This window comes from Anabrus simplex, chromosome 2 (genome assembly GCF_040414725.1).
Source record: "Anabrus simplex isolate iqAnaSimp1 chromosome 2, ASM4041472v1, whole genome shotgun sequence".
Lineage (NCBI taxonomy): Eukaryota > Metazoa > Arthropoda > Insecta > Orthoptera > Tettigoniidae > Anabrus > Anabrus simplex.
In genome coordinates, this window is record NC_090266.1 from 444693201 (window position 1) to 444704448 (window position 11248).

Here is an 11248-nt window from a genome sequence, read left to right on the forward strand (position 1 = left end):
ACCTTGCACTTTCTATCCACTTAATTCTTTAATCGCCTGTATTCTTTTCTGCCCTCTTCATTTCTAGCATTCTTGTATTTTCGTCGTTCATCAGTCAGGTCTAGTATCTCCTGAGTTATCCACTGATTCTTAGTTGATCTTTTCTTCCTTCCTAACATTTCTTCAGCAGCCCTACTGACTTCGTTTTTCATGACTCCCCACTCTTCCTCTACAGTGTTTCCTTCAGCCTTTTCATTTAGTCCTTGTGCCACATGTTCCTTGATACAATCCCTCACACTCTTTTCTTTCAACTTGTCTAGATCCCATCTTTTTGCATTCTTTCCTTTCTTCAATTTCTTCAACTTCAGATGGCATTTCATGACCAACAAGTTGTGGTCAGAGTCCACGTCTGCTCCTGGGAAAGTTTTGCAATCCAACACCTGATTTCTGAATCTCTGCCTAATCATAATGAAGTCTATTTGATACCTTCCAGTGTTTCCAGGTCTCGTCCACGTATACAGCCGTCGTTTGTGGTGTTTGAACCAAGTATTGGCAAGGACTAAATTATGATCAGTGCAGAATTCAACCAGCCGAATTCCTCATTCGTTCCTTTGCCCCAATCGAAATTCTTCTACTCTACTACCTTCTCTTCCTTGGTCTACCACTGCATTCCAGTCTCCCATCACAATTAGATTCTCATCACCTTTTACATATTGTATTAAATCTTCTATCTCCTCATGTATTCTTTCAATTTCTTCATCATCTGCTGAACTAGAAGGCATATAGACCTGCACTATTGTGGTGGGCATTGGTTTGGTGTCTATCTTGACGACAATAATTCTTTCACTATGCTGGTCATAGTAGCTTACGTGCTGCCCTATTTTCTTATTCATTATTAAACCAACTCCTGCATTTCCCCTGTTTGATTTCGTGTTGATAATTCGGTTGTCGCCTGACCAAAAATCCTGTTCTTCCTGCCAACGTACTTCACTTATACCAACTACATCTAACTTTAGCCTTTCCATCTCCCTTTTCAGATTCTCTAACCTACCAAAACGATTCAAACTACTTAACATTCCACGCTCCGACTCGCAGAATGTCAGTATCCATCTTCCTGATGATCGCCCCCTCTCGTGTAGTCTCCACCCAGAGATCCGAATGGGGGACTAGTTTACCGCCGGAATATTTTACCCGGGAGGGAGCAATCATCAGTACATCATTCATACAGAGAGAGCTGCATGTCCACGGGATTTAGTTACTGCTGTAGTTTCCCGTTGCTTTCAGCCGTGTAGCAGTATCAACACAGCAAAGCCATGTTGAGTATTATTACAAGGCTGTATCAGTCAATCATCTAGACTGCCACCCTTGCAACTACCGAAAGGCTGCTACCACCCTTTCGATGGACCATTCGTTAGTCTGGTCTCTCAACAGATACCAATCCGATATGGTTGCACCTGCGGCTCGGCTATCTGTATCATTGGAACACGCAAGCCTCCCCACCGCGGCGAGGTCACATGGTTCGCAGAGGAGGGGGAACTCAGTATAAAGTTAAAATTACTATAATATTAACTAATCTGATCGTATTTTTGCAATAGAAGAGATAATGAGAGAACCACCACAAACAGAACAAGAAGAACATTTGGAAATTCTGCAATTATGTAATAACTGGGGAAACAATACCAAATTAAGTAATAGATGTTATGTCTGTGATCCAGATATAAAAAATAGTAAGCACAAAACACAATCGTACAGAAAATATTGTTTTCGTAAAAGTTTATTAAATGTGAGCAAAGATGCTACTAATGGAAATTAAATTGAACGAATATTTTCAAAGTTTATTAATAAATATACAGGTAAATAAATAACTTATAAACTTGTTGGAGTTAATAGATAATCGTTGTGTGAGAATTAAAATTGAGGAATTATTTGAAATTTTCAAAGACACTTATAGAAGTAAAGCTTTACCTTATAAGTTTTTGATTACAAAAATAGCTGATTTATAAAATATAAAGCATAATATTATTGTTATTATCTTTCAAAGAAGAATTGATTTATGGAATGATTTTTTTACAGATCAAACCTTCAGAGATAATTGAAAAGGAAAAAAACTATTTAAGGAATATATCGTCGGCTTACTTCTAAAACCTCGTATGTTACAATGTTCTTCCTACCCATTACAATCCTTAACAATGGTCACGCCTCCCAGCCAAATATTTATATGCAATCCATCAGAACCTTTTTCGTAGTGTTCATTTTCCTGTGCAAGCGTGTACAGGAAAATGGACCTTACCATACAGTATTGTAGGGATGTTTTCATGGCGAATGTACGCACTCCTACAGTTTAACGTATTTAAGGTTCATTTTCCTTTAAACGTTACCATCGGAAAATGAACTCTACGAAAATAGTTCTGATGGACTGTGCATCCGTATGTGGCTGGAGGGCGTGACCAGTCTTAAGGATGAAAATGGATAGGAAGTGCATGGGGAGATACGAGGTTTTAGAAGTAAGCCATCAATATTTTAAATCAGTTTCAATGAGACTATTGAATTTATAGAAATTGTTTAAGATATTTTTTAGATATTATGATCGAAATATTTGCAGAATTTTAAAAAAGTTCATTCCTTATAAATGGAGGTTGAAATGGGAAATAAAACTGAAAAGTGCTCTCAACTTAAGAAAGTTGATTTGATTAAAGTCATAACACAAAATTTCAGTTTGAAAAGTAAAATATTGATAAACAACTTCATGAATAATCGAAACAGACTTTCAACGTGTTAGGTCGTGTTACGTACATGTAGTACCCGTTACAATCCTTAATAATGGTCACGCCTCCCAGCCACATATTTATATGCAATCCATCAGAACCTGTAGCTCAGATCCTTTCAAACAGAACAAAGTTGGCCTAGGCCACCATAGCTCAACTGGTAGAGCAACCGACGCAAAATCGGGAGGTTGTGGGTTCGGATCCCACTGGTGTCCGGCTGGCCATTCTTCTTCTGTACTTAACATCTCTTCAACACGTACTACATGTACGTAACACGACCTAATACGTTGAAAGACTGTTTCGATTACAATGCGGTCGTGAAAATTCAATATTCATCAACTTCATGAATAATATGAAAAAATATATGAAAAGGTATCTTAAATTTATGAAAGCTGATTTGATCGAATTTACTTTTTTAATAATATTATTTGTTTTACGTCCCTCTAACTACTCCTTTACGGTTTTCGGAGACGCCGAGGTGCCGGAATTAAGTCCCACGGGAGTTCTTTTTACGTGCCAGTAAATCTACCGACACGAGGCGGACGTATTTGAGCACCTTCAAATCCCACAGGACTGAGCCAGGATCGAACCTGCCAAGTTGGTGTCAGAAGGCCAGGGACTTAACAGTCTGAGCCACTCAGCCCGGCGAATTCACTTTAGATAAAAATGAAACTAATCCTTCATTTTTGAAAATTAATAATGACAATAAAATTCAGAAACTAAAAAAAGAACAACAAGATAGATTTATTAAAAATTTTGAGTATTATGATTTCAGTAATAGAAATAAAAGAATTAATATAAAATATGCAGCATTCGAATCAAGAATATATCCATTTAAAATTAATAATGTTGATAATATTGTAGAACCAGGATCATTTTTAAACAAATTAAAGATATTGTTATTAATAAAAATATGTTAATACCAGAAAAACTTTAAAAAAAACTCATATTAGATTTTATTGTACTTTTATGAGGCATGAAAAAGTACAAGGTTTAAAACTGAAAACAACAAACGAAATTTTATTACGAGAATTTCCATTTGAAGTTCATTCAAATAATGTGGGACCTATTTACCGTATTTATTGATCTTCCCCATTACACGTAAACGTCTGCTGAGTGTTTCTTGTGACACATTTAATGCTTGTGCCAATATCTGTTGAGTTTGAGTTGGGTCATCATCTCCTGCAATTGCTCGTCTTCCTACTTTTCTGGTCTACCAGAATGTAAGAGATATAATATAAAAGATACGGCATTCGAATCAAGAATACATAAATTTGAAATTAATAATGTTTATAATATTGTAGAACCAGGATCATTTTAAAATCAAATTAAAGATTAAATTCCATTAAATGCCTTTCACATTGGAATCTCCAAGTTTAAATTGTCGAAATCATGTCTCACATGTTCTAATCGATGGAGCGTGTTCACCAGATGTTTCTACCAGCAAACGATGACTTTCCGCAAATCGATGGTTTTCTTTAAAAACCTCGAATGTCCAAATGTTCTTCCTATCCATTATATTCCTTAAGACTGGTCACGCCTCCCAGTCTCATATTTATATGCAGTCCAAAAGAATAATTTTCGTTATGGTCATTTTCCTCTGCCAACTTGTAAAGGAAAATGAACCTTAAATACATTATACTGTAGGAGTGTATAAATTTGCCATGCAATCAACATCCCTACAATATGGTACGATAAGGTCCATTTTCCTTTAGACATCAGCAAAGGAAAATGAACACAACGAAAATTATTCTGATGGACTGCATACAAATATATGACCGGGAGGCGTGACCAGTCTTAAGGAATATAATGGCTAGGAAGAACATTTGGACATACGAGGTTTTAAAAGAAAGCCATCGAAATGTTCCTTTTTCGGGCAAAAAGCTGTCATTATCACTGAATGATACAACACAGACGCTAGTGTTTGGCGGACTCAACTTTTGTGTGTTGGTAGGTTAACATCAGACGAACAAACTGACGTATGTGTCAGATTCATACGCTGCGTACTGTTCGCTGGAGCCATCTCTTAGTGAAACCGGAAAAGACTTATGCATACATCTGGTATTTCGATTATAACAGTCCAAAACAAACACGGAGTTAATTTTCTCTACGAGAACATTTCTCTGGAGGTTAGATTGCGTGCCTTCTCAAACATAGATCAAACTTACAGTACAACGACATTACTACACTACTACATTGTATTTCAAGATCTGTTTATTTATATATCTCACAAAGTCTCATATATTTCCACTTCCGAAATATTTAAAAACACCTTCATTCATTTGATAAAATTTGAATATTTTATATTTTATCTGATATAGGCTATGTTTCCAAGGTTAACACTCATGTCACTTCATAATTTACCAGTTCTCTAATATATTTCCTCTTTCTTTCAGGTGAGTACATTTCTCTGACACTTGTGCAGGCAGGAGTAAGTAGAAAGTTAAAATTATATAACAGTTGACTTTGAAACGATTTTCCTGCAATTTTTCCCATCACTCAACTATTGTAAAGCATGTCTCGTAATCAGTGTTGTTGATACGGTCTGTGAATTGGTATGACATGTATTTGAAATTGATTGAAATGGAGATGCTTCCATTACCAATAAAACGCCATTATCAAAGCGTACTTATTCCATTGAGTTTTAAGTCGTCACCTCAGTTACACTCACACTTACACTCACAACCAGTTGACCCGGGTTCTATTCTCGGCTATGTTACGATATTAAGACTAATGTAAGAGTCTGGAATGCACCGTATTCAGCTTCAGGGTCACAATTGGCAAAATAAGCAAGTTGAAATCAGTTGTCGGATGACTTAAGAGATTTTTCTATCACATTCTACTTTAACTAGAAATTAATGTCGAAGTGCAGCCAACCTAAATTATAAGACCACTTTCTTCATGTTAGTTCAGTTGCCTGAACATACATCAGTATCATTTCAGGACAGTGACAGTATGGTTTAATATCTTCATGCCAAGTACAAATACAACATTTTGAAACACTGAATTCCACGTGAAGTTAATAATCACTTGGTTACGAATGTATTTAACACGTCCCCAGTCTGATTTTCATCTCAAAACTGACATCTACTTTAACAAATAATTGAAGAGTAACACTACTCAGCCAAAATAACGACAAAATTTGACGGAACGCTACAGGTACGAAATACAGATTTTCAGATCAAATTCTAGGCTGACCTGGATGTGGTGTCTTCATTTTTTGAACCACATCCATCAATACAAACGATTCTCTTGATAGGTACACCTTTACCTTCATATTCATCGTGGCATTACTAAACACTTTACACTGTTTGCACTTAATTTTATTACACGGATGGTGTTACGTGTTGTATATATTGTCATTTATTTCTCTTTTATTTTTGTTCTCCTTTTTCTATTGTTCACCCGTTGAGGGTATGCACTATTATGTCTTGTATTATTGTAATATATATATAATAAAATAGCATCGAGGGGCGCATCATTAAGGGGCCTCTTCGCTGCCCTGTGGCGGCTAACGCCTGTGCTGTCTCACATACACGTGAACCTCCTGCAGCTATAAGCGGGAGTGAGAGACAGCTCCGGGTCAGTTGGTCGTGAGAGGGTAACTCAAAGTTCCAACCACCACCACCGAAATGAATCCAAGTCCAGATTTCCCTACTCGAAGCGACAAACGCGTTACTGGGCGTCGGAGATTCAGTCTGCGAAATCCCGGTAGATGAAAAAGTAGCCTCTCAGACTCTTTTATTTTTTAGACAAAATGCATGTCAACAAAGTACAGCCACACAACCTCTTGGTACCAGCCATTTTGCTGTCGTGCAGAGTTTCACCGTTTAAAATGTAACTGATTTTGTTACTAAAATAATTTTATGTTCATGGATACTAGGTGATATTCTGGAAGGGTTTGTGAGATTAATTTTCCCATCGTAAATGAAGTGAACATTTGAGTGAAAGCGTCTTCACCTTGGCCTAGCGAAAATTCGTCTGACGACGCTGAGTTGGCGCATTTCATAGGTCTTATTTTAACAGCATTTTGGCCCAGGTAAATCACGTATAATCTCAACATTATGTCATTCTAATTGATGTTCTGAACATGCCTGACTGGTTTCAATTTCTACACAAATAGTTCCCGAACAACACGAACCATCCCGAACTACTCCAAATTGTTAGTGCTTGCCCCTACTTGGAGATAGACTTAGTAGAACGATCCTCTACCACTTGAAGTTCAGAAAATCGTGCCCTTTCTCTGACACAGACAGCAGAAACCTGACATTCGACCAAAATATCAATAGGTTTAAGAATTTTCATGAAAGATTTTATTTATTTCAAGTTGAATACAGAAATAAATTATATACATATTTACATAACAGGAAAACAATGACCAAGCATAGACTCGATACTGAACGGACCATATCGTCCCTGTTCTGCCAAACGGCGAATGTTACAATGCTCTTCCTATCCATTATTTCCATTAAGACTGGTTACGCCTTCCAGCTATATATCAATATGAGGTCCATCAGAACAATTTTCGTTGTGTTCATTTTCCTATGCGTTCGTGTAAAGGAAAATGAACCTTAAATACATCACACTCTAGGAGTGGGTAAATGTCATGCAAACATACATTCCTTCAGTATGGTACAGTAAGGTTCATTTCCCTTTACACATGCACATAGGAAGATGAACTCAACGGAAATTGTTCTCATGTACCGAATATCAATATGTGGCTGGAAGGCGTGACCAGTCTTAAGGGAAATAATGGATAGAAAGAGCATTGCAACATTCGCCGTTTTGGCAGAACAGGGACGATATCATACCCAGAGACTAAAATAGCGGTGCTCTGCATACGCAGACCTTAGATAACGGGTTCCTAGTCCAAACGTATCGACAAATTCATTTTCAAAGCATGTAGGATATTGTTTCTCCGTAAGAATCATCAAATGAACCGTTATCTATCATGAACACTGCAGGTTCTGCTTAGCTTTCATCAAATGGCTACGCTTTTCTCGTAGTATCCTGTTCTATCTGTATATCTCCTGGTTCTCCATCACGATGCTTTTAAATAGCTGTTTAAATTCATCCGCTGGTCTAGCTCCTCAGTGTAGGGTGCAACGGGTCCGCCTGTCAGGGATTTTTAATTACAATTATTAATATCACTGGCCTGGGGACTGGGTTTTTGTGACGTCCTTAATCTTCCTTTCCTCACACACAACATTCCACACTAGCGCCATTCCAAATACACGCAGGTTCATACAATATGGTTCCGGTAGGGGGAAAAGATCCACATGGGTGGTAGCCCCGAACAAATAGCAAAAGAAGAAAAGAAACCTTCATCCGCTGACTGCTGACACTGTTTGCATGACTCCAAATATCTCGGATTTTCTTCCGTCCTTACAATTTGCTCCTCGGGGATGCAATCTCTTTTACTGATGAGAATTGCTCCTGTGTTGAGAGTTTTCCTTTCTAGCGATGACTGGCGCTGACGGATTTCATTTTCTGCCCATCTCGTGTGTTCGTCTATTTTCCCGTTGGTATAACAGACTTCCTGTTCCTATGAAAACCATGTTCATATCCTGTCTCTGCAAAGCTTCTTTCCACATGCCCTTCTTCTTTTGATTCTTCTCCTCCTTCTATTACTCTTCTTCCGTAGCTCATACAAATAGCGAACAATACCCTAGCGAACAAACCCCTTGTGCCTTTCTTCCAGCTGTCCTTGGAACTGTTGTTGATGACAATGTATGCAATTCCATCTAATTCCATAGTTATTCTCTTGAGGACACTGTCTGTCTCTATATCTTCCATTATATTTTTCCACGTCCAGGGAAGCTCTCGATGTGAATATTGATCATACCGCTGAAATCTCTGTTCTCACTCCCTTGAGTTGGTGGTACTCGCTTTTCCTTTAATTTCATCTCAGGTCTCGGTTATGATGTTCTCTGCACGTTCTGGTTCGCCATTTTATTCTCCTCCTGAACCGTATTAACTGCATGTCCGGGATGTTCATGATGCCTAACATTCCTTAAATACTACACGTGGGTTAGATCAAGCTGTCCCAAGATCACCTCGGCTAGAAATCGCTTTTATAATTTTTCTGAAATTAAGGATTCGCTGCATTTCTGGTGGTAGCTAATTTTGAATGACTTGTAACAATTCGATTTCAGATAGAGGTGGATCATTCTTTCTCATCTTCCAAATCTGATCGTAACCAGCATATCTTATGGGTGTTACTGCTATGTAATTTCGGTAATATAATTCCAGTCCCAGATTCTTACCTATTTCCGCTCCCCAGATTGTATTCAGAAATGAGGTTTGACAGTTCTCAAATGTGTCATATAACGTATCTAAAGGCCGTAAACCACTGCAGTGGTTGTACTTCGAATATATCTCTGCAATACACAACTGTCCGTCCTCCGGGATCTTCGATTCTTTTAAGTATTCTCGTTATTCCTTTGGAAAAGCCATCGGAGTTATCTGCCCGTTATTATTGTACTTTCTTGGACGCCTAAAACGTGAAATAACATCAGAACATGTATACACCCCAACACAGTCATGAAGAAGTTCTAACATTCTTGAAATATCTGCTCTTAAAATATTTTCTTGGCAAAGCAATATGTGGAAGTACCACTTGAGCATTCAATATTTGAGGATACTTAAATTATAGTAGAGGCCTGATTCAGCGGTCAATTATTAAATAAATATAACAGGGCACATAAACGGAAAGAAGGACATGAGAATGACGTCCCAACAAATTGTAGCTATCTTCAGAGCCATCGCAGTGTCGGAATTTTATTCCGTGGTGTTTATCGATGGCTTACTTGTAAACCTCGTATCTCCCAATGCACTTCCTATCCATTTTCATCCTTAAGACTGGTCACGCCCTCCAGCCACATACGGATGTACAGTCCATCAGAACTATTTTCGTAGAGTTCATTTTCCGATGGAAACGTTTAAAGGAAAATGAACCTTAAATACCTTAAACTGTAGGAGTGTTTACATTCGCCATGAAAATAACATCCCTACAATACTGTATGGTAAGGTCCATTTTCCTTTACACGTTTGCACAGGAAAATGAACACTTCGAAAAAGGTTCTGATGGATTGCATATAAATATGTGGCTGGGAGGCGTGACCATTTTTAAGGACTGTAATGGGTAGGAAGAACATTGTAACACACGAGGTTTTAGAAGTAAGCCGACGTTATATTATGTACCGGTGAATGCATCGACCTAAGCCTCCGGCAGTTAAACACTTTCAGATGCCAGAACTTTCAAATGCCAGGAATGTCGAACTAATTCACTATCATTTCCGTAGGTTTACTGTCAACAATACGAATATGAGAGCGCTAAATGCTGCCCTTATATCAGAAACAGAGGAAAAAAGTATGTATAGCCTGCCTGCTGCACCCGATATTTCCTGTCCCGAAAAGTGAATGTTTGGAATTGCCGAAACCGGCTTCTGAGGACTGTCCACGCTTTCTCTTAGAAACTATTTTGTGTGGTCCCAAATTAAAATGTCTTGAATATGCGTTGCTTGCAATGAATATGCAGCCCAACTAAGAGTGTTTATTGTAGTGCCGGTACTAGAAAACAAGGGAGAGTATGAAATAAGTCCACAATTAAACGATTATCCTTTGAGAGAATCTGTTGAATAGCTTCTCCCTGGTGTTCGCTTGAAAGAGGAACCGGTTTCAGCATGTAGGATACTTTGATATATATATTTACTAATGAACTATTTAAGATATGAATCATTAACCCAGTCGAATATAAGCGACATCTAACCATCGACAACATAGAGATTAGAGGTTATAGGAAAATATAATAATCTGAAATATATATAGAAGCGCAAATCCGCTACACGAAGCACTTTTGTATGTCGATATTTCCCTTATTCTAAGCAATTGCTATGTCCTATTCCATAATAAAAACTTCCATAAAGTTCATTTCAGTTCACTCTTCTCTTGTTATGGTAAGTAGTAAACTCAGTTCTGTTCCCTTTTCTTCTACATTGCCAATAACAATGGCATCGTCTTTGCTACTAGAAGAAGACATTTTAACGACGAGAAACATGCAGTTAGTGAAATGATCCGTGAGTTTCCCATTAGAGTGTAACAAGCTGGAATTGTCACGACCCATGGTAGCACTAGACTCTGCATAGACAAAGTTCGTCAGAAATAAATCCTGCTCTCTCTCTCTCAATCTCTCTCTCTCTCTCTCATCGTGGCCTCATTTTATATCCTTGTATCAGAGTGAAAAGGGAACGTCCATATACGCATCATTAGCCACCGATAAGCTAAAAAAATTCTCATCCCACACCAGCTCTGCAATTTTTTCGATATATTTACCGTCCACTGTTTCTGAGGGAATGAATGATAGTATTATTATTATAATTATTATTATTATTATTATTATTATTATTAGTAGTAGTAGTAGTAGTAGTAGTAGTAGTAGTAGTCGGCCCTGTGGTGTAGGGGTAGCGTGCCTGCCTTTTATGAGGAGGCCCCGGGTTCAACTC

At 37.9% G+C, this 11248-nt stretch overlaps 1 non-coding gene across 1 annotated transcript; it reads left to right on the top strand.

Annotated features, from left to right (window-relative positions):
• The first annotated feature begins 2886 nt into the window (after window positions 1-2886).
• On the top strand, window positions 2887-2963 carry TRNAL-CAA (transfer RNA leucine (anticodon CAA)). The gene has a single exon. It is a non-coding gene; the product is annotated as a tRNA-Leu (tRNA).
• The last annotated feature ends 8285 nt before the right edge of the window (window positions 2964-11248 follow it).